Here is a 23,563-nt window from a genome sequence, read left to right as displayed (position 1 = left end):
GACAGGAGCCCCGAGGCGCTGCCGTGACTCCCATTCGGGGAGGATGAGAGTTTGCTCGGGCTTCGGGCTCGGAGCGCACCGGGGCCGGTGTGGGTGGGCAGCACCAAAGCGCTGCCCGCCTGTGCACAGAGAGCTGAAAGGGAGCTCGGCTTCTGCCTCGGAATATTTGCACCATCAAAACCCTTTTGTGGTCTTACAACTCACTTGAGACCAAACCTTGGTCCTGGTAATCGCAGACAAAAGCTCTCCTTAAATTAAACAGGGAGTTCTTTTTTCATCCTGCAGAGGAGGAACTTTGCTACAACAAAAATAACTAAGTGGACAGAAAGGAAGGCAAAAAGGCAAAGGTAAGTTTGGAATTAAATGGAAAAATAAAGTAAATCACATCACTAATTGAGTCAATTTGTTGATTATAAAGCCAGAAGGCACCACTGAGACCACTCTTCCTGACCTCCAAACTCATGCAGACTAGAGGGGTTCCCAGAATTAATCCACACTTTAAGCCTAAAAACTGTGGCTGAAGTAGATGAGAGCTTCCAGAAAATTATTCTGTTTTTATCTAGTACAGCCTAAGAAGGATCTGAAATTCTGGATTTCTGCTAAAATCCTCATCCCTTTGTGCAAACTGCTGACTGTCTAGCAGGTAGAATTTTCCATCCCTTCAATGTGAAGTTTGTGCTCCAGCTGCTCGTTAAACTAACTCCTTGGATGAATTAACAAGGAATCCCTGGCAGGAGTGCCATGGTTTGGGTAACCCCATGACCAAAAAAGTTCTTAAGTTTGTCATCCCCATGAGCAGTGTCTGTCAGAGGTTCTGCTCCTTAGCACAGAAGTGCCTATCCATTCTTCAAGTGTGATTTGTGGTCTTACACATGGCTTTAAATTATTTCTCTGCAGTTGGGCCCAAATTACAGAGTAGCAAATTGCCACAGAGATATGTAGATCAGTGTCTTCCTGGTTGCGTATCTACTTAGTAGTCACACCTCTGGGATAGTTGCAAGCTATCCAAGTAATCAGCTTTTACACCATGCAACTGATAAAAAAGAAAAACAAAAACCCCAACAAACCAACAGCGCAGAACAACCCCACACAAGAAATCAAAAACTGGACAGTTCGGGAGTCTGCTGTTAAATGTCACAGATAATAATATATTGTTGTTTTCAACAGTTTTGAAGTGTTTTTACAGAGGGGTTGTTTTCCCATTGATATTTTGCAAACCATAAAGCACTGAAGTTGACTGACATCCCTGTGGTTCACAGAATCACAGAATAATTTAGGTTGGAAAAGAACTCTGAGATCATTGAGGCCTGCCTTTGACTAATCTCCACCTTGTCAACTAGACCAGGCAAGACGGTGGCAGAGTCAGGAAAAAGACCTGAGGCTTTAATGGAGCACCAAATCCACCAGCCAGGCTTCCAGTTTAATAGTTCCCTACTAGGTGGGCAATTTTTAATCCATTCAACTGGCACCATATATTAATTTTCCAATATTATTTTGGAATCATTAATTTGGAGTGGGTTTACTTGCAGTAATCCAAATGTCACACTGCAGAAAAGCAAAAGCCATATAGAATTTGACCACCCCAGCCTTGCTACTTTTACCAAACCAACTTGCAATCCTGTCAAAAAATCACATTAAATTTGACAAGGTTTGTTTTTTGCAAACATATATTGAGTGGCATTAATTACGTTTTCCACCATTAATTCTTTATGAAATGAGTCTGAGCTAATCTATTTCATTATTTTCCCCAGAGAAAAGGAAGCCTGGCAATTATTTAGGTCACAAGATTGCCTTACTTACAGCCTTCTGAAAGTTCATGGTCCAAAACTTAATAAAAGCCACACTTAATTGAAGTTTCTACTTTTGCCTATTTATTAAAATCCTTTGACTATTAACATATTCCTCATTTCCTAAAGGGTAGAGGCCCAGTGACTGCCTAGTGCCTTTTTCCTTTCCTTACCCTCTTATCTACACCCAGATAAGATCTCTGGTCCCTTTGGAGTGATTCTGGATTGTGCCTTTTACCAGGTAGATAGAAGGATTCCTTTGGAAAGTTAGTCGATAGAACTGCTCTTTGCTTTTAATGCTAATTTCAGTACTACAAACTTTCTCCTGATTTGCCCAGGGACACAGCGGATATCTCTAAGAGCCTCATGCCTCATTTTACCTCTTAGTAATGTTGGAAGCGTATATTTTAGGAGCATTATGAGAACTAATTAGCAGATCTTTCCAAAACTGTGAGGCAAGTGCATATTGCCTTCATGCAGTCTATTTCCTTGCCGAGGCAGAAGCCAGGATTCCTCTGTGGCACCCGAAGAGGATGTGTTGGAGGCAGTGGATCAATTACTTGCTGCAATTCCAAAGCCTCAAGGCTCCTTGGCCAGCTCCCACAGTGCCAGCTCTCTCTGCAGGCAGGGGCTGAGTGCCCACAGACAGCAGCAGGGCTGATATTCTGCTTCTGACTCCAGGAGCAGTGACAGTGACAGTGACAGTGGCAGTGGCAGTGACAGTGACAGTGACAGTGACAGCACAGCCCTGGCAGCTGACTGCCTGCCTCCAAAGGGAGGCACATTTCCTGGTGCTCCTGGTGCCAATGATTGTGTTCAAACCCAGCATTGTGAACTTTCTACCAGTTTGTCTGCTGTGTAAGAAAAAGGGGTTGTTTTAACTGCAGCAAACTCCTCACCCATCACCTGAGCTTCCTGCAGCCTCCTGTACTGTCCAAACCAACTCTCCTCAAGCACTGCACAGCCAGATTTTGCTCATGTAAAAAGCATTATACAGACTTCTGAGTAGTTCTCAATTACAATTCCAGGGATGATTTACCTGATTTTTAGGGTAAATGAACAAGTTGCACTTTGCTTTCCAATACTGTAGTACTTAGCCTGCTCTTGATTGAATGCAGGATGCGCAGCTACATTAAGAATTAATATCTAGTTTTAATATGTTTTCAGTGTCCTCTACAAGACTACTTTTTCCTTTGGCAGCCTCAATGCCTATAAAACCCAGACACACACTCTTTTCACAGCAGCAATCTTTCCTCAAAAATACAAAATGCTATTTCTTCTGAGACTGCATGTTAGCTAAAGGAAATGTACTGTGCACCAGGGGATTGATTAAACAGAAGTCTAAAAAGAAATGAGGGAGAGGGGGAAGAAAGGTTCTTTTTCCAATTTTTAAATTATTATTCCTTAGAAAAAATCAGACTCCAAACATCCAGCTGAAAACCTGATTGGAAACAGAAATTCCAGCTCAGTTCTCTGTGATGACTCATGAGAACAATAGCTTAGTGCCTATTGCTTCCAGTTCCCTTCTAATGGCCAGTTTTCACATGTGGACCACCAGGATTAGGATCAAAGTTGCCTTCTTTAGGGAGTATTTTCATTATTGGCAAGACATTCGCTAGCACCACATCCACAAACTGAATCAAGAGGAGAAGTGGGAAGTAGAATAAATTGCTATATGGGGAAAAGCAGATTGAGTGCTCCTGACATGCTAAAGGAATAAAAATCAGCTCTCTGGAAATGTTTGATATATATGTGAGAAATCCCTGTCTTGGGATGGACTCTAGGAGAGGGAATTAAATATCATATTCAAAAAAACAAATCAAAACCCCACTACAATGCATTTATTTCTTGACTCTCATTTTGACAGTCAGTTTCTTGATTTGCAGGAACTTGACTCACGAGAATTAATTTCTTGACACTGGCAGTGGCACAGACACACCTAAATCTCCTTCCTTCTTACCTAGCTCATCTATTGAAAGGAGACCCTGGAGTACAAACGAGTCACAGAAACCCAAACAAGAGCTCTCACAAGCATCACCTGGAGCACTTCTGAGTGCTTTGGACTTTGCAGGCCTGCAGTTTTGGGTAGCATAAAATATTCTCTGTGAATGGATCTTTGGTAAAAAAAGAAAAAAAACATTTCTTTGAAAAGAAAAAAAAAAAAGGCCCAGAACCAAACTTTTATAAAATCTGTTAAGATAGCACATTTAAAATCAACTATAATAGAAAGTATTTTTGATGTTTGCCTTCAAGTGTAGGGAGCTCACTTCATCATCTCAGTTCAGAAAGTACAGGTAAAGAGACATGACTGACTTCTCCATCTCACTTGGTGGTCACTAAGGGACCCCACAAACCAGACAAAGTCTCTGCCTTTGTTCTGATCGGTTTTGTAGCTCCCAGGACTGGTTTTCCTGGCCATACAGCCTACAATGCTAATTCAAACCCAGTATTTCCTTACTCATTTAGCAATGAGAGAGGCAAACATTTGCCCACCTGCTCTGAGCACAGGGAGGTTTCTACACCACGCAGCCATTACCCATCCAGCTTTCCCTGCAGAAAATGCTAAAACACCATATGTGCAGCTTTATTGGAAGGATCAGGAGCCAAGACAGCAGTGTCAGAGCTGGTGGCTGAGAGCCTTGGAGCAGCTGACACCAGGGGAGCAGCTCTGCCCAGGAGCCCCTTCCCAGGCTGGGATCCCTGTGGGAGATGCTCAGCCCCAGCAGCGATCCCCACGGGGACTCGGGGCACCCGGGCCCCTTCTGGAAACGAGGGGACACCTCACAAACCTCTGGAGAACTCACTCACATGAGGAACTGAAAGGCTGCAAGCACCTTCCTTCTGAACAGCAGCTTCCAAATGTGAACTTGATGGTTTGGAGACAAATAGTCCCCTTGGCATATCCTTCAGTAAATTACACTTTTTTTTCCTACATAACAGCAGTCTGAACCTGTGCAGGATCTGTAAATAAGATATTATTGCTTGGCTCCTCCCTTGCCACTTGAAATCATGTGAAATTTGGGGTTTTATCACAATATGGCTGGGTCTCGACAACAGACCCACAATTATTTTTTCAGTTTGGGGTATTTCACTCCTACTGGTATGTGAAGTTTGTTACAACTTTTTAATACTTTTACAAAATATCTTGCATTATGGAGAACAATTCTTATGTATTTCGTGCCATTAAGTTAACCATGAAAAACATTTACATGTGTCTGGCAAGAAAGTTTTTTGCAGCAATTCCAGCTAAGTCCTAGTTAAAAGAACTTTACGTGTAATAAAGTCCTCAAAAATATTAAAAATCATATTTAAAGCATTCTCATAAAATTTGTATTGAGAAAAGACAAGTTAATTCTCCAAGGCTCCATTATTGAAGCAAAAATTAATATTTGTACTGTTTCTAAATTGGAATAAAATTGCAAGGATGCAAACACTATCCTATATCATAATCTATAAACCAGTCACAAATGTTAAATCAACTGTAAAAATGATTTAAAATCTACATGACTAATTTTATTAAACTGATTTAAAATCACATTTGTGGTACCTTCATTTATTAACTGTATTTCAGACAACACTCTATTTATAATGGATTTGCATGAATACAGATATATATGGAGAAGAAACTGTCTGTTAAACAGGACAAGACCTTTCCTCCTCTGTGCATGTTTTCTTAGCACATGCTTGTGGTAAACAGAAATATACAAATTAAAGATGCAGAGGCCTTGTTAGGTTCTGCAGTCAATTCTCTGCAATTTTATGGTTGTTCTTTTCAGTTTGCTTATTCATAACACAATGATTTTTATTCTTTGTTCCAAGCTTAGAAAGCACTTCACAAATATTAATTAATATCTGTAAAACTGTAGCCATTTCTAGTATCATTCTGGCTTTTTGCAGATGGGAGAATTGTGGGCATTAAGCTCTAGCACAGATCCAACTAAATCAACAAAGCTATTTCTGGTGTATTTTGGTGAAGCCAATTAGAATCAGCAGCTGAACTGATAGGAAGGGGTTATAGGAAAATTTTAGGGAGGTCACAATCTAATAATGATTTCCATGGGAGTTAGCCCCGTTGCATGCCCCTCTTAGGGCACCCACCCCCAGGAACAGGCAGGGCTCTGATGTTGTCCATCATCACCCCAGGGACCCTGGTTTGGTGAGCCCCTGGCGGGGCAGGGAGGCTGATCTTGGAGCCCCCAGGGTCTGCCTGTCCTCCCCAGGGCTGCTGCTGTCTCTCTGGCTGGTGGCAGAGGAGGTGACATTGCTCCCTGAGCCGTGCTGGTGGCAGAGGAGGTGACATTGCTCCCTGAGCCGTGCTGGTGGCAGAGACTCTGCTGCTGCCATCCCACAGCACCAAAGTCAGCTCTAAGTTTTCTAAGTGCTTATTACACAAAGAGGTGCAAAGTCTTCTCGCTCTTCTTTCCAAACATCACAAATGATGATTCCCTGGGAATAAGCAAAACCAGAATGCCAAATTCTCTGCAGGGCAGGCAGGAGTGGCCATTCTGTGCCCCATGTGAGGGGGGGTGGCTCCAGCCTGCCTAGGGACCCCACCAGCCCCAGCTGGCCTCAGGCAATGGTGAGGAGCCCCCCAAGGGGAGCAGCGCAGGTGGGTGTTGGTTGAGGTTCAGGAATGTGTCCCTAAGCTGGATGCTGAGCATCAGGGCAAACCTTTCCCTTCTCTCTGTCCTTTCCATCCTCCCTGAACAGCCTCTGCTGTGAACTGTCCAGCAGGGCACTCAAACACTCGGCAGCGAGGTGCAAACCACCTTCTGCAAAACAAATTTTCTAGAGCTTTGTCTGAATAAACAGATTCAGGTGTATTTATGCTGGACCTGTCTGTGCCCTACAGGAGGACAAAAAGCCCAGTGTCACATCTGACTTCTTAAATCTGCAGATTTCAGCAATCGTTTGTTTCAAGCATTATCTCCTCGCCAGCACGTACTGACCTTAGACATAAGGAACAATCAGCAGGATTCATGCAGATAAATATTCCAATGCACTTTATCTTAGAGAAGCTGCAAACATGTTTGCAAGACAGACACAGTTACTGCTCCTTCAAGACTCCATATGACCTTTAACATCATTTTCCACAAAAGTTAATTTCTGTGATTAATGCAATGTACTAAAACCCATAAATCTGATCATTTGAAGGATTCAAATTAGGAATTATTGACAGCTGATAGAACAGAAGTGCAGAGATGAGGCAGATTTTCTCATCTGTCCATCTAAATGTTGGAATATGTATTGATTAAAATATGACATGGTATAGAACCCACCATAAATCTAAAATCTATTAGATTAACAGAGGCATTCAATTAACATAAAATGACAACCTAAGAAAAAAGCTATGAATGGGGACCTATCTCAGTTTGTAATATTTTAACTCACCTATCTGGGCAAGTTTTGAGATAAACAGAGATGTGTGCCCGGTTTCACCTTGGCTCAGGACTGGCAGGTATAACCTGAACCCTCAGGTGAATGTAGCCCTTTCCAATTGAAAATACTTGTATATTCAAGCTGAGCATAAAGTACAAAGTTGTACCTATTACAATAATGCTATTTTCAAAAATGACTGAAAAGTCTTTGTTGTGCACAAATCTCCTAGACCTAGAAATTCCCTTCTATTTGAAGTTACTTCAATTATTCCTTCCATCAAAAAGCTGATATGTCACTAAATGCAGCAAGAGTATTAGCAGAGGAATGATCTTTCCAGGTAGAAACCAACACACACAGACTTAAACCAGAAGAGTTCTTCTGTGAGCAGTGACCCCAAGTAACTCTCAGCCCTTACATGTGTTACTCAGCAAAGTCCAGCTGCAGAAACATCTGGACTCTGCAAGTGCAGATTTTATCCCACTGGGTCCATAAAAATTTTGTAAGGAAGTAAAAAATTTCCTACCACCTAGACAAAAGTAGGCTGCCTAAAGCACCCAGAAGAGATGTCTTGAAAGAAATAAATACTGAAATTTGAGCTTTCTATTCGCTACTTAAAGTAAGGAAGTCAGTGGAGTAGCATGGGAAAGCAAATGCCATATGGATGTTCTGATGTTATAGCCACAGAGGAGGCTGAACAAGCCTCACACTTGCCTGGATGGATCTCGTTTGCACAAGCTCTGAATGGCACAAAAACCAATCTTAGTGATGAGGGCACATATTTTTTAATGTGCAACTGGTCAGGACTGGGAGGCCTTGCCCTGGATAGGCATGGAAATGTGAGAGCAGCCCTGGGATTTGATCAGAATATCACAGGAGGTTCAGGTGTGCTTCCCACTAGCACTGCTCATTTGTGGCATCATTCTATTTCAGGTGGGCTTAAAACTGCTCAGACTTCAATCAATCTCTCAGACTTTTTGTAAATCTGGGAAACCCTGCCCACATTGCACAAATGCCCTGGCTTGGAGCTCTTGTATGTGCTGGAGGAGGGCAAATTCCCCTTGCTGTGCAGGCTCAGGGGTTCCCTGGAGCTGCAAGAGCCCCAAGTGACTCCCGGTGCTGCTCCCCCTGTTCCCCCCACGGCTGCAGCTCAGCTGCCTGAGCCTGCCTGTTCTCTGCTTCTGGCCAACTCATCCTACCCCAGACACCTTTTGCCAGCCTTATTCCTCCCAGTGATCAATAATTACCTTTCTGTGCTGCACTGATGGCTTCTGGAAGGGGCAGCCTTATGTCACTGCAGCAATTGAAACCATAATCTGGGCTCTAATGAGTATTTGCCCAGGGTTCACAACAGCAAATGGGAAAGTGTTAACCCAAAATCCCTGCAGAAGTTGACAGGGAAAGGTTGGCTGGCTGGAGCTATACACAAGTGATGAATTCTCCCAAGAACAAAATTACTATGTATTATTAGTCTGCATATTATGTTCCCATTTTAAAAGATACTAATTTTCTCTCTTTCTCTCCTTTTCTCCAAAGTACCACTATTTAGGACTATAGATTCATAATTGCTCAGGAAAGCCATTGTCTGTGTTCTCTTAATATGTCCATTATATTTAATCTATCCTCAAGCCTCTATTCAAATGCAATTTGTTAATATTTTTATTATAAAATTTTGTCTTTTCTGTGAAGCTAACTTTCATATTACATTTTCCCCTGAAAGAGAAATTCAAGCTCTCAACAATGTTGCAAACCAGCAGTATGTGAAACCAGCAAGCTCAGAACATGTTTAAAAAAAAATGAGGATTTTTTACATCTTCAAATTATTTATATTGTTTACTTGTAATAATTTTAAATAGTTGATTGAAATTTGCAATTGAAAAATTGCTGTTATGAACTTAAAAAGCACGTTTTTGTTCTAAAAAACGTGTAGGAATCCAACAATTCTTTCTACAGCAATCCCAGGGTTTTTTACATTCAGCAATTCATACTGGTTTTCTCCACCACAATCAGCAGAGGAAAAAGGGTTGTTTAATGGACTTGGATTTCAGATGAAAAATCAAGGTTGTTGAAAATTCTCTAATCAATTCTACTGTATGAAATCAAGAGGAAAGAGTGAGAAAGCCTTCCTTGGAGCAGGTCAGTGTGAGCAGCGAGCTACAGATGTGCCAGGAGAGCTCCTGATGCAGCGAGAGTGCCAAGCTTGTCCAGGCACAGCTGCTCCAGCCTCTACAGACAAGATCTGTTCAAGTGCCCAGACTTCTGTGCATTTTCATAAATCAAACTAAACCCACCCAGTCGGGTTTTTTGTTACATTCTTATGCTTTATAGGAGGCCAAGAACCAAGTAAGTTCATAATTGGTAAAAAAGGAATATAACTGTGGTTTCACCCGCAGAAAACATACAATATTTAGTCCTGTTGAAGGCACAAAGCTGTATTGTGGTGAGTCAACTAAGAAAAATAACTGCAGCAAATTGAATAAACAAGTAAGCAAAAATGTCTCACAAACAAATAATTTACTAAAAATACACCACCCTTTGGACTGAATGTCTTCTGTACAAGCACAACGGACAGCAGGCTGAAACAAAAAGTGAACGTGGTCTGTTCACAGGGATTTTGGCAGCAGGACTGTGCTAGGGTCACACTGACCCTCTGTGCATGGCCAGCTGCAAACTCAGGAGGGCTTTCTCCTTTGCAGAGAGACAGAGGCACAGGCCAAAAGTGGGATCCTAACAGGATTGCTGCAATGCCTGCTGACAGCCTGGGTGCTCTCTGCCCTTCTGCCTCCTCCACAGGGATGAGCCCCTGGCAGGAGCAGATCCCAGCAGCCCCAGAGCCCCCCATCCAACTCTGCACCCAAGGACAAGTGCACATAATTCTCACACTGTACTGCCATCAGAGCTAAAGGAACATACACATCCAGTATAAAATCTCACTTTATGCTGCATGGAAATGGATCATTACGTCTCACCTGGAAGGATATGCCAAGAGTTGCAGTAATTAAAAGGAAAAAAAATGAATGGGGAATCGCCATAAGATACTGTATTCTCATGGCTCTAAAAGTGCTATTTGTAGCTTTGAATGTTGCACCAGTTTGGTTAAAATAGAACAGGACTTTCACAGCAAAGGTGGCAGGAATCCATTCCTTTTGCCTGTGAAGAAAAGATACTGTGCAGCACTGACACTCTGTGGCTCTGAGTTTCTGTGAAGAATAGCATGAATCTGGAGCACCATCTTGCACATCACTGATACACCTGAGTCTCAAGCACAGAACCTGGTGAAAGCCACAGATACATCTGGAGAGAGATGTTCTTTTATTCCCGCTGCCTACAAGAAAATGGCATTGCCATCCCCACCTACAGCAGCACTCGGTGTGGGTGGTGCCCACCTGGACTGCAGGAGCTCAGGTATCGCTGCTCCACAGCTCACACGGCAGCAAATGCACAAATAACACCTGCTGGGGAGGGAAAACCTGGTGTAGAAAGAACGTGGCTTTGGCTCATTTCTTTATCAAGAATAAAAGAGTTGAGCAAGGAGCTCAAAACCCTTCAGACCAGTGGTGCTGCAGGAGGCCCAACTGTCTGGTGAGGTGCTCTTTGGGCACCCTAAAGAGAGGGACTCCTGCCACCCTTGGGTGGCAGCCACAGAACTGGCCCAGCTCCAAGGGCTGAGTCCCAACAGGTCTGGGAAAGGGAATGAAAGAGAATCTGTGGGTTTGCAATTCTAAGAAGGATGGATTTTGTTCCTGGCAGCGTGAGACTCCTCTAGAAACATATAGCAGAATACTTGCAAGGTGAGAGGGTAAGCAAGGTGACCAAGGAGTGGAAAATAAATGAGTGAGCTGTAGCAGCAGAGACTGCAGAACACCAGAAAGCACACTCAGGGGGGAAAGGGGGATGCCAGGAAAAGGAGTTGGGCTGACAAAGACCACCTGAAGCTGAGCTGGCAGGTGCACAGGGATGAGCTCAGCGCTTGACAGAAAGATGAGACATCATACTTTGTGTATAATTCTAGCTGCACTAACTTACATCAGTATTGAATTTAATTTGAATAATGTTAACAGTCTCTCAAACCCTTCAGAAGAGAAGTAGTTTAATGTCTGCAACATACACTAATGCTGGAAGAAAAATGACATGCTATTGTGTGTTCAGACATCCATAGTATTTGCTATTTGTTTGGAGTTTTATGGACTTGGGAAGACAGATGGAAATTTTTTTGTTAGAGCAATGCAAATGATGGCAACATTACTGGATGCCTTGTAGGAAGTCTCAGTGTGATAGCAAAACCTCTAGATGTGAAATGTAAATTGAAATTAAGCTTTTCCACTAAAGAAACAAACTAGATTGAGTATGTCTTAGATAAAAAAAAAATCAGCAACGTGATTTTGTAGTAGGCAAGTTGACTGAGCCACACTTCACCACAACACTCCCTTAATGGAATGATCACATTCCTGGCCCCACAGGCGGAGCCCTGAGCACCACAAGTCACACCACACCTGCCCAGGAGCTGCCACACTGTGAGGACAAGTGGTACTTTATTGGTTATTTACGTGCCAAGTGTGGACATTGTCAAGACAAAATCCTTCTTCATTCAGCTCTTGGGACGAAAAGCCTCCTGCCCTTAAATTTTGGGATGCAGCTGCAAGGAGGGGGTGGCTGCTCGGGTTGGTGCAATGGGCAGCGGTGTCGTGTGTTCTAAGGGATGCCCCAGGTACCTCTCAGCCCCCATGTGAGACCCCCGTGTGAGACCCCCGTGTTCACCCAGCCACAGGCTGAGCTCCTGCCAGGGCAGCTGAGGGTGAGCAATGCTGGTTTGCACGAATACCAGTAAAAGAAAAAAAAAAAGAAAAAAAGAAAAAAAAAAAAAGGAAAAAAAAAGAAAAAAAAAAAAAAGGAATTCGTCTTCCTTGTTCGTGGGTTGTGAGCTCCCTCTCGTGGCTCTCTCCAAATTTCCAGCTGGTTAGCAGCTCCCTGAAGCCTGAGCTGGATGGGCACCTACTGAGCTGGCACGACTAATTCCCCACACACCACCAGAGCAGCCACCTTTCATCCCAGTAACTTGCTGCTTTACGTCTCAAGTTCTATTATAACCTTAAATGTAATAAATGTACATTCTCTGTGCACACGCCGAGCCCAGGGCAGCTCAAAGGAAAGGGCGCAGCTGAATCCTTGCCCTGTGCAGCAGAGCCCTTGCCCTGCCCTGCAGGCCCAGGGGAGCACGGAAAGTCTCTGCCATCTCCCTCGGCTGCTGAGGGGTCCCTGGTGCCCCCTCACCCCCTGGATGCCCACAGGGACCACTCATCTGCTCTCCTTCAAGCTTCAGGTGGGCAGCAGCATCGCTGGGCACCACAGCCCTCCCTCATGTCTGGGCTGCCCCGGGCTGAGCCGGCAGCCGTGCAGGGAGCTCGTCCCTCCCTGGCATATCCCACCTCTGAAATCAGAGTCCTGTAGCTGATCAGAACACATTTACATTGCACCACCGCCAGGCCCCGTGTTTTTCCCAGTTATCCAATTTTCTTTCTGAAGTATCCAATTAGGTAACTTTTCAGGGAGAGGGAATAGAAATTTTGGGATGGTTTCTCACCACCTTCTAACCAGGGTGAGCCTTGCTGTGCCAGTTTGCTTCTACCACAGCCACAAAGTGACCACTCAGTCCAGGTGCTGCAGGAATCCTGGTGCCTCAGCAGCTGCCCCACTCCTGAGCCCAGCACTTCCCTGAGCAGCAGCTCAGCCCACTGGCAGCATCTGACAGCAGCATATGCTTTTACATCTACCACAGTGGCTACAGAAGGGTTTCGGGGACAAAGGAAGATATAAAAAAGCATGGCTGAAGGACAGGAGGTCCCTATAATGTTTTATTTTACACAGGTGCGTAGTTTACCTCTATAAGAAGTCAAAAGGAAGGCTTTGCAGCAAAAGAAAATAACCTGCACCAGGAACACAGGGATAGGACATATCTGTGGCTTGACTCAAACTAACTCCTCTCACACTACTTTCATTTTGAGTAAAATCAGCAAAGTTTCACCAAGAAAGCGAGGGAAACAGAGCTATAATATACATAAAACACCTTACAGCATCTACTTCCAATAAAACTGATCAACGCTGGGCATTTGAAAGTGATCAGATGTCGAAGGCATTAAATACAGATAAACAGCTCTATACCGGATGTTTGCCAGGTTTGAACCCCAATATCATGGAAAGGGTCTTCTCTTGAATGTACCCTTCTAGGAACTGCTTCAAATGAAGATGAGAGAGGTGTAAAATGCAGAAGAGTGGAAATGTTGCAAGACATGCTGCAGAAATTAGCTCTTGTTTGACAAGTGATCATGTCTCTTTTACAAAAACTAAATCAAAAAAGTCTTCATACTACAATCTACAGCTGAGTTTCTTCAAATGCTTGTGGGATGTCACTCCAAAAGCATATAAGCCAGACAAGCAAGCCTTACAAAACATAAATATGTAGTTCATTCAGACACAAAACTATTGCTAAATAAGAAAAGATGGATGAGTGGCTGCAAAGAATGTGCGTCTTTCAAAGGGGAAGCTACCAGGCTAAGCAGCTCAGTACATCTGAAATCATGGGAGCCATACAAAAGTCTGAAAGTAAGTGCAGTTTTCTATGAAAACCTCCGATATTCTGAAACTAGAATATTATGTGCCCTTTTTTCCACATCCATCCTGACCACAAAGTGCACGTGACATGACTTTGCGTGCATCCTATGAGTTAAGGGCACATTAGCATTCTGAGACCTCTGCCTTGTAATGAAAAGAAGGAATCAAAACATTCAAGTTACACAAGAAAGAAAACTTATAAAACTGCCATCTCATGAATGTAATTTATTTGTTTGGAAAGACAAAGGATGAAACATTCCCACAGACTCACAAAGTCTCTGCAACCACAGGGCAGGGAAGCACATGAATATGCCAGGCAAGAAGTTTTCAATCCCTGGTGCCTCAGCTAACAAAGGGGAAGGAAACTTCTCAACCAGTTGTGTTCTTCCCACTCCAAATTTCAGGGACCTATATGAAAATTTCACAAGATTTCCTCTAATAGACAGGAGACTACAGATAGCCTTCAATCAGTTTTATCCACCAGTATGAAATATGACCACATTTTTCTATTTAATTTCATTACAGAGAAAGAACATCCAGTATTTATATATTTCTTGGGCTAACTGTTTTTGTGTTAAAGCTGAAGATACCCTCTATCAATGTTTTACTTGCAAGCCCTTGAGAGGAGATGTGAAGCTTGTAAGCAATGCCACAGGCCTAAAATATCCAGTGAAAGAGTGGCCCTTAAGTTGATCATTGCACTGCCAAATACTACAGGTACACTTTGAGGGGCAGAATGCTGACTCTGGGTGACTCATGGAACTCATGGAACTGAAAAAATGGAGGCTGAATTAATAGATAATAACTGCCACTGATGCCTAGGTGATCACCATAGTGAAATGATTTTGTCATTCTTCTCTTACCTACTACAGCCCTGCTCTGAATAAGGGTACAGCTCCACAAAGGGTCGCAAGTGATGTGCTTCTTCAAATGTGGATTTAAAAAGTCAGAGCTGAAGCACAGCTGCCCAGATAGCTGGATGTTTGTGTACACAAGTCCTGAACATACAGTGTCACAGGACATCTCCCTCAGTAAGGAATCTGAACAAACAGCAGGAGGAAAGGCTGGTCACTGATAAGGAAATCAGCTTAAGTTTTAAGGAAACACCTCACAGAAGTAGATCCTAATTTTTCAACCAGCCCTCCTGAATTGCTTTCCACACTAGTAGGGAACCTGGTGGGACATGACTGCTGACAGGGAACAGCTCTGAGGTGTGTTGTACCTCTAGCATTTGGGAGTCTCCACCTGCAGACCACAGAATCAGTTTTGGTGAATTTGGAAGACTTCCAAGATCATCAAGTCCATCCTATGACTGAACACCACCCTGTAAACCAGACCATGGCAATGAGTACCATATCCAGTCCTCAAACACCTGCAGGGGCAGTGATTCGACCACCTCCCAGGGCTGCCCATCCCAAGGCATACCCTTTCTGGAAGAAATGCCTCCTAATGCCTGACCTAGATCCCCCCTGGATTGTGCCCTATTGTCCTATCACTAGTTGTTGGGAAAAGAGGCCAATCCCATCTGGCTACAAACCTCCTTTCAGGTTGTTTTAGAGAGTGGTAAGATTCCTCCTGAGCCTCCTCCTCTCCTGGCCAAACACCCCCAGCTCCCTTGGCTGCTCCTCCTGGGGTTTGTGCTCCAGACATTGTCTGGCATGCACCTGCATGCAGGCAGAGACAGTTTGACCTTCCTGGCTACCAATAGCACACCTTGGGCAAGGACATGCTCTGTGTCCCCCTGCCACCACCCCTGCCAGAGCTCACCCACAAACAAGTGCTCGAAGCTCGTTGGTAAAGCTGGAATGGCATGGGGTTGGGCAGGGGGACGTTGTGCTGACAGCAGAGAGGGAACCAGCTAGGACACAGTGAAAGTGTCACCAGGCTGCTCCCACCCACAACTGGATGCCAAAACTAGCACATAAAAAGGTACTTGTGTCTCTTGAGATAATGTGATTGCAGAATAACCTATCTGAACACAGCAGACATCCATCCTAAGAGTATGAGAAAATGGCTTCTAAAAACAAACCATCTAGAAATACTTCTACTTTTAAAAAATTAATCTCTTCTGCCTCATCTTCTTTCCAAAACTCTGGTTACCAGAAAAAGGCAAAATTAAGTTTAATGAAAAGTGACATCAATAACAGAAGCCCTCACCATGGTCATGGCTATGGCTGGGTCCCCTCTTGCCCAGTGTAGCAATAATTCCTTCTGGAAAACAATCTTTTGCAGGGAGATTTTTTTAAGAATAGGCTGCTTCAAAGAGGAAGGGAATCAAATGCTACATCCATTAGGGATGAGCCGTAGAGTGAGCAAAGGCAGCACGGAGGTATTCTTCTTTCAGTGAACTGGCAGGAATACATAGCCAAGATGTGGGTTACTCTCTTCTCAGCAGAGCAGCAAGTTCAGACCAGGCCTCCTACATCCTGGATAAGTTTTCTAACTGCTCAACCAGCAGATAAAAGGGCTGTCATCTCCTTTTCTGCTCTTCTGACAGTCTGGCCCTGCATGGCTTTTGTGCTTTGCTTTTTTCCTTATTTCCCCTCCTCCCTAAAATTGCCTCATTTCACACAAAGCACAGCACTTTCTATGCTTCATATTATTAAGCAAACTAGAAAAATAAGTACTTTTTTGTTGGGATTGATTTTTTTCTTTCTTTTTTTTTCCTGCAAGACAGCCAAACCAAAAAGTCAATTGTTAGCACAGTTATAATAGGGACAGCAGTCTGCACTCAGCATTGTCGGTTAGAAAGCTGAGTGGGCCAATACCACATCCCCAAATTCAATTCCCACTTCCAAATTTGGTGAAAGAAGAGATCCATAATGATAGGGAACCCTGGATCCACAGACCTGTAAAAATCTTGTTGCCTCTAAATTTGATCTCAGCTTCACGGCTCAGGTCCCAGTTGAGTGCATGCCCACATTTGCTCCATGAACTTTTGCTCCCTCCCCAACTTGATTAAGAGCAAAGAAAGTAACAGATGGATCCATGCTGTTCCTTTGTAGCCGGGAGATTAATGTTTGCATTGCATCAGGCTGCTCGCAGCACTCCAGGGAACGCCGCCTTGTCCCTGCCACTGGCACCTGCACCCGCTGCCTCCAACCCGTGCCCGAGGCAGACGGGCGATGTGAGGGAATGCAGGCACTGTTTTCTTTGGGCTTTTAAATACCCCGATGCTTCGGAAGCGTGACACGGTGTGAAAATGGCCGTGCCTCGAATAGCCAACGCTGCTGCGCTTTGCCGCTCACCGATGGCAGCTCACGCTCTGCTGGGCATCGCTCTGCTCCAAGGCTGTCACCCAGCGTGTCCCAAAGAGGGGTAAACAAACACGGGGGCTTTCCCCAGCGTGCTGAACCCGTGGGCAATACCAACACAAACCAGGGTGTGCTCCAAATCTGCGCCAGCAGAGCTAGGGTCAGCTTCTGCCACTTGTCAAGACAAAAAAGGAGATTCAGGCCAGCTCTGAATTTAGCACAGGTACCCTGAGCCCCAGGCAGCTCACCCCCACGCCACCCTCCCCAGGCAGCAGGCAGGAGCTGTGCCTTCATATGCCGTGCTTGGGTCTGGTTCAGCGATGGTACAATCCCAGTGGGGATGAAAAGAGCTGGTTTTGTCTCTGCTATCGGGATTAGGTGCTGTGGGTGCCAAGCTGCAGAAGCCTGCAAAGCCTCAGGCCCTGGCCCTGTGGGATCCAGGCTGAATGGGGCTTTGAGTAACTTACAACTTAAAAACTCAGACAAAAAACTAAAGACAAGCCCAAGCCCGTATTTACTCAGAAGGTTGTGTTATTCCCTGTAGCTTTTACTGATTTACCCAACAGTTCCCATCCCCAGTGCAAAAGCCACTGTGTTCCCCTGGTTATTTTGACAAGTTTTTTTGTGCCATGTCCTGGATCTCCAGCTGATTAAAGAAAAATGCATTCAGAGAAGCCTTATCCTGGCTGAGCCAGGCCACCAGGATGGGCTGGGAGTCTGGACACTGGGGTGACACTCTGGTGACACCAAGGGAGGGCATTGGGTGGGCTCAGGGGGTGCAAGGCCTGAAGAAGAGTTCACCACAAACACTTATTTAATCTGCAGTCTGTGAAAGAGGACAGACTTTATGTATTTACTGAGAAATCTGTGAATTTTAATAACTGCTTCCATTTATCAGGACATCCATCCTACTGTATCTTTTGCAGCTGTTTAAAAACAGTGCTTTCAAATCAGTTTCACCATAGACTCAAAAAAAAAAGCCTAAAACAAAATCAAAAACCAAAAACCAGCCATATGCCTACTTGACCTAGGATATATAAACCTGTTGTTCAGTCCAGAGGAGGGATTACAGCGTTACTTTTTAGTAAGTTGCTTTTCATATGGAAATTTCTTTTCACAGTAAAGCTCTGTATTTAATGGCATCAACATAAAAAACATCCCTATTTTTAGTTCCCTGATCGTGGACATATAGATTTTTATAGTGTCTGCAAGCATACATTAACGTTAATTTCCCCATTCTCCTTTGTACTTTGTTAATGTCACAATCTGCTGTAAAACCTTGCCAAGTTTCTTAACTGTCATGTTAATTTCAAGACCCAGTCTGCACTCTCTGACATTTCAGGACAGAACATGGCAGTAAAAATAGATTAAAACAGCTTATAAGTATTATAAAATCAAGAACTTTACAGATGGTGGAATTATATCTCCTGAATGGAAATTTTAGCAACTCAGAACACAATAATATTAGAATAGCCTATTGATTTCTAAGACAAATATTTTCAGAAGTAACGTAATGGTGTCTGAATAGTGGGCAAAGCCCACAAAAATGTAGGAAAGTTGAATGTTTTTTTTCTTCCTTTTTTAAAGCATCACTGTGAATGTGCATATCGTGTTGGTGCTAGTATTAAGTTTCAAAGCTTTTCTGTGCCATATAAATAAAAGACATAATAAGATCTTGATTTTATTCATGGTTAGTTCAAAGTTCACACAAATTATTTCACACAGGGGATTTGTCTGAGGGTTTTGGCATTATAGAAATGCATTAATGTACTTTAGATATTAAATGACAATGCCACATGGTAAGAAATTTGCAGGAATGAACAGGAAATTAGACACTGTTTCTTTTTTTTAACTGATTGCTAAAGAATGCACTGTTTGAACGTGGACTATCCATTTCAAAGGAAAGCTTTTGCTGATTTCAGGAAGTTTAAAATCACCTAATCAGAAAGTAATACAAAGTTAGAGTTAAATATTTTTTTTTAAAGGAAACTGTTTCTTTAAAAAAAATCCTTTCCCCTTTTCTTTAAGGAGTACTTATTATTTCCATCATCCTTGTTGAGTTGTTGATGAATAGCTCACATCGTTTGCCAAGCTCCACCCTCTGTCTTTTTTCTAAACCCTTTACTCATTATTTGCTCAGTCTTTTTCCCACAGCCTAGACAGCCTGTCAAGGCAGCTTAAATAAAACACTGTATTAACATTAGGAAATGGCATTCAGTTCCCAATTGATCTCCTAATACTTTATGTTGAAATGATAATTGGTACAGTCTTCATTGAAAAAAAAGAGAGAAAAACTACTTTTCAGTCACCACAAGGTATTATCTTAGCTAATGTATTCACAACCAAACAGATACATTTTTAAAATCTCCCCATCTGCTGGAGACTGCAGTTCACAATTCTTTTCAGCTGACATAATCCAGATTGATTCGTTCAGCAGATAAAATTCAGGCCACTTCTGCCCTTTATAGGAGCAACATAATACCAGTCTTTATTCAGTAACAATGTAACATAATGGGATCGGAATGTGCAAAATGACTGTTCTTAAATTACTGTGACACACAAGGGTCCAACACAAGCTGTGGTTTAATGTAAAAAATCATTAGGCACAGATTACTAAAGTGGTCCTGCATTAACAAGGTCAAACCGAGACGGTTTATGATATTTTTCACAAAGAAAAAAAAAAAAAAGTTTGGTAATATCTAGATTATGAATGTATTTTTAAGAGGGGAAAAATCTGCAGGTTTTTGAGGTTTTTTTCCCATGAAGGAAGCGCTGTTTATTCAATAATGAGTGCAACAGTTAAGGATTCTATAAAGACCTTTTCCGCAGAGCCAAGTTAATCTATTACACACTGAAGCGCACACACAAAAAATCTAAATATCAAAAGGTTGTCAGGAGAGTTGCCAGAAACGAATATTTTTGTGCACTGCTATATCAAACAAATTTTGAAGACAGTAGGATTATTATTAACCCATTATAGCACTTTCCTTTTGATGTAGCCAGACACCACCAGAAGGAATTTAGCAAAGTTCCACACCGCTGCAGGGGTTTTGCATCTTTGTAAATCATCAATACTTAACAATACATCTCTCATAAGCTCACCCATCAAACTGTCTGCACAAAAAGAGCCAAAGTGAAGAGACACAGTAAATTCTGTCCTTAACAGACAGGTCCTTGCACCTTGAGATTCTGATGACCATCTAAGATGATTTAATGCATGAATTTTCTTTGTACAGCTATTTCTTCCTACCTGATACAATCAGAATTTTAATAAGTGTTACTTAAGAAATGCACAGTATCTCACATATTAAAATAAAGGAATAAATAAACTGCTATTTCCCAACCTATCAATAACTCTGCTGGCATTTTCCTCTTGCCTTTGATTTGGAGGCTAATGCTGAATAAAACCCAGCACTGCAGACAGGAGCTCAGCTTGCTTGTGCAAGGCAGCCAGTTTTGGCCCTTAATGGAAGTTAACCAAAAGCATCGTGGCTCAGCTCTGGGAGGAAAGGTGGTGTTTAAAAGAAATGAATAAACCATTTCTACTCTGGTTTGTATCTGGGGCTCCAGACCAGGTGTCCCTCGTGGGAGCAGGAGGGTTAAATTCCCCACATTCCACTGTCCTATTTGGACCTTGTAAACAACGAAAGTAGAGTTTTGCTGCCCCTTACTACTGTGCTAAACTGCTAGAACAGGGAGCCCCGTTCTAGCCTCTGAAACCAGAGGCTTCCATTTAAGCTGCAACTCATTTGTGCAGTGTACAAGCAACATCTGCGTTTTAGACACGTGTCCATGGAAAAGGAGTGTCCCATTGCATGACACATCTCACCTGCCCACTGCAGACACCTCCAGAAACAGCCTCCAGAAGCTCAGCTAGGGGAGGACACCTGGCAGACTCTAAGGATATCTGGGAAGGAATGGATTGATGTAGAAATTCAGTGTGAACATGTCTGGATTCTCCATAAAGGTGGGCAGTGGTCACACCCTGACCCTGGTAAGGACAGCCTTCCGCTGGCACAGCACCAGGTGCCCACAGTGCTACAATAAAATCAAAAAGTGCTCCCATGAAACGCTTTCATTAGAATTCCCACATTTAGCATCATTTTCCAACAAAAGACCAAAATGTTTCCCAGTCAACTCCATCCAAAGCAGTGTGAAAAGTGAATTTGTTAACGCTCATAGCCAGACCATAAAATAAGTCTTCTGAATAAGAAATATATTTAAATTACACATGTTCTGCTAAAGTGAACCTCATAATCACAAAATATTGTAGTTTTTAAAAGTAATGAAAACTAACTGCATCCCTCCAACAGTCTTGGAAACTCATTACAGTCAAATATTTACATATTCTAGTGAACTTAGGATGTCAATTTTGACTACACAAATCCAATAACTGAAACATATGGCCTTGAATCCTGCAATCAATATAAACCTTTTAGAGCCCAAGCTTCAAAAAGTTATATCAAATATATATTCAATGAGAAGAAGGTTAATTGACTAATTGATTACTCAGTTACAATTAAGTGCTCTTCAGATATCTTTGGGAAATACCAAGATATAATAGTGATAGATATTTATTTGTTTATCAGCTCCCTGATTTATAGCTATCATTTATTTTTTATTTCCTAAGTCAATTTTTACATTTATGTATTTTAACAACATAGTCCCCAGTGAGAATCAATATACATGTTTTTTTCACCATGGGACTATCAAAAGTTAGCCTAGAAATCCATATCTACCAATTCAGCCAATTTCAGTGCAGATTTCAGCCTGATAAACACCTTGCTAAAATATTCAGACTGTCTCCAGATGGCAGTTATGGAGAGGGAACATGAAGCATTTGTAGCAATAAAGTTTAACCAATACTAACGGTGCTGATAAACTCTGAATTTAACAACAGTTAAGAGGAAAGATGGCCCTTGGAAAAAAAATGGGCAGAGTGTGCTGTTTGCATATTTTAACAAAGTACTATTTCTTATCAAAGTACAAACACATTCATAAAAGTCCCACCCCTACAGCAACAGCCAAGAGGATCTTCGGGATCTCTGGGGTATTTTAAAGTTGACTAAATGATAAATCAGACAGAATCAGGCCTTCAGAGCTGTCTGCACAGAATACTGTTAACTCTTTACTAGTATTAACATTATTTAAAATTCATTCAGCAATAGCACCCATGTTCTCAGTAAGGAGGAGAACATTGTTGTGTCACACACTGTGCAAATACACATTATTTGCAGATTCATACTAACACATATGAGAGGACCACCATCTCATCATCTGGGGACTGATGAGCTAAATAAGGCTGGGTAAGATTCATTAAAATATGTTACATTCCTCTGGAGATGGTCAGATAAATTACAAAAACCTCAGTGCTAAATGTGAAGGCTTCCAACTCTTTCTGCATTCACCTCCAAACATTAGGTTAGCTACCACAAAACACTGCTTAAATGATCATAGGCACAAAGCCTCCTATCTTTGAGAGTAGAACTCTGGATTAACTTCAAAATTTTATGGCAATTCTATACATGGTGTATAATAAAGAAAGGCACTATATTGCTGAGGCAGTATTTCTGATATTTTTGATTGGTTCCTCAGATTACAGCATGCAGTTATAAGGACAAAGAAAATAATTTCACACTCTCATTGAACATTAAAATAGTGTTTTGGTGACTGTCCTTTAATTACAAAGGTCCAGAAAGGGATGTGTTTCAGGAGAGATAACTTGAGTGAGTCACAAGGAAGACTGAAAAAGAAAAATTCACCCTTTCCTTTTCTTAGTGTAAGTACCTGCTACACCTAACCCTCAATATGCTCAAAAACTTGTATGAGTTATCTTTCCCAGGAAAATGGGCTTACAATTAGACCAGTGCAAGCTTCAAGTACCTCCGCTGGATTCTCCTTTCCCTCTCCTCTGCCTAACAGCAGCAGTGCCTGACACAGGACAGGATGTGCCTAGCCCCCAGAGCACTAAAATCTCATAAACTCTGCTCTTTGACTTTAAATTCACACTTCTGGGCTGAAATTCATCCCTAAAGGCTTTGTTCTTTTAATCTTGCACCCTACTACAGTCCAAGCGAGGCAGAGTTAGATCCTCCAAGGCCTGTGAAGGATTGTGGACTTTCACTGCTATGGCTGAGAACAGAACATGGCCTTACAAGGATATTATTTTTTATCACGAGCTTTCAAAACACAACACGGACACCAGGCGTAGAACAAACCCTTTACACACTGCACTTGATCGCACGTCAGGGGTGATGTGCGCTTTGTGTTGGGCCTCCTAGCGAGGTGACAGGCGCTGCTGTCCGGTGACAAAGCCACATGACAGCGAGGTGTCACAGGCAGGGAGTGCAGATGTGTCACTGTCTGCCACTCGGATGGCAGTGACATCCTCTGAATCCCAAGGGACAGCGTGGAGGGCGTGCCGGGTGTACGCTCAGTGCTATTGACGACGACTCCGTGTACATCCGTCGTGGGGCAACACCGAGCTCTAAAGACAGCAGATTTCAGATGTGAGATAATGCCAACAGATGAAGGATT

General features: G+C 42.7%; 1 protein-coding gene across 23 annotated transcripts in view; it reads right to left on the bottom strand.

Moving 5' to 3' along the window:
• Positions 1–23,563, bottom strand: part of ZNF536 (zinc finger protein 536) — a 345,246-nt gene that overhangs the window by 24,427 nt on the left and 297,256 nt on the right. The window lies entirely within an intron of this gene.

This window comes from Taeniopygia guttata, chromosome 11 (assembly GCF_048771995.1).
Source record: "Taeniopygia guttata chromosome 11, bTaeGut7.mat, whole genome shotgun sequence".
Taxonomy (NCBI): domain Eukaryota; kingdom Metazoa; phylum Chordata; class Aves; order Passeriformes; family Estrildidae; genus Taeniopygia; species Taeniopygia guttata.
Note: the sequence above shows the minus strand (reverse complement) of the source record. Positions and strands in the feature narration are given on the sequence as shown.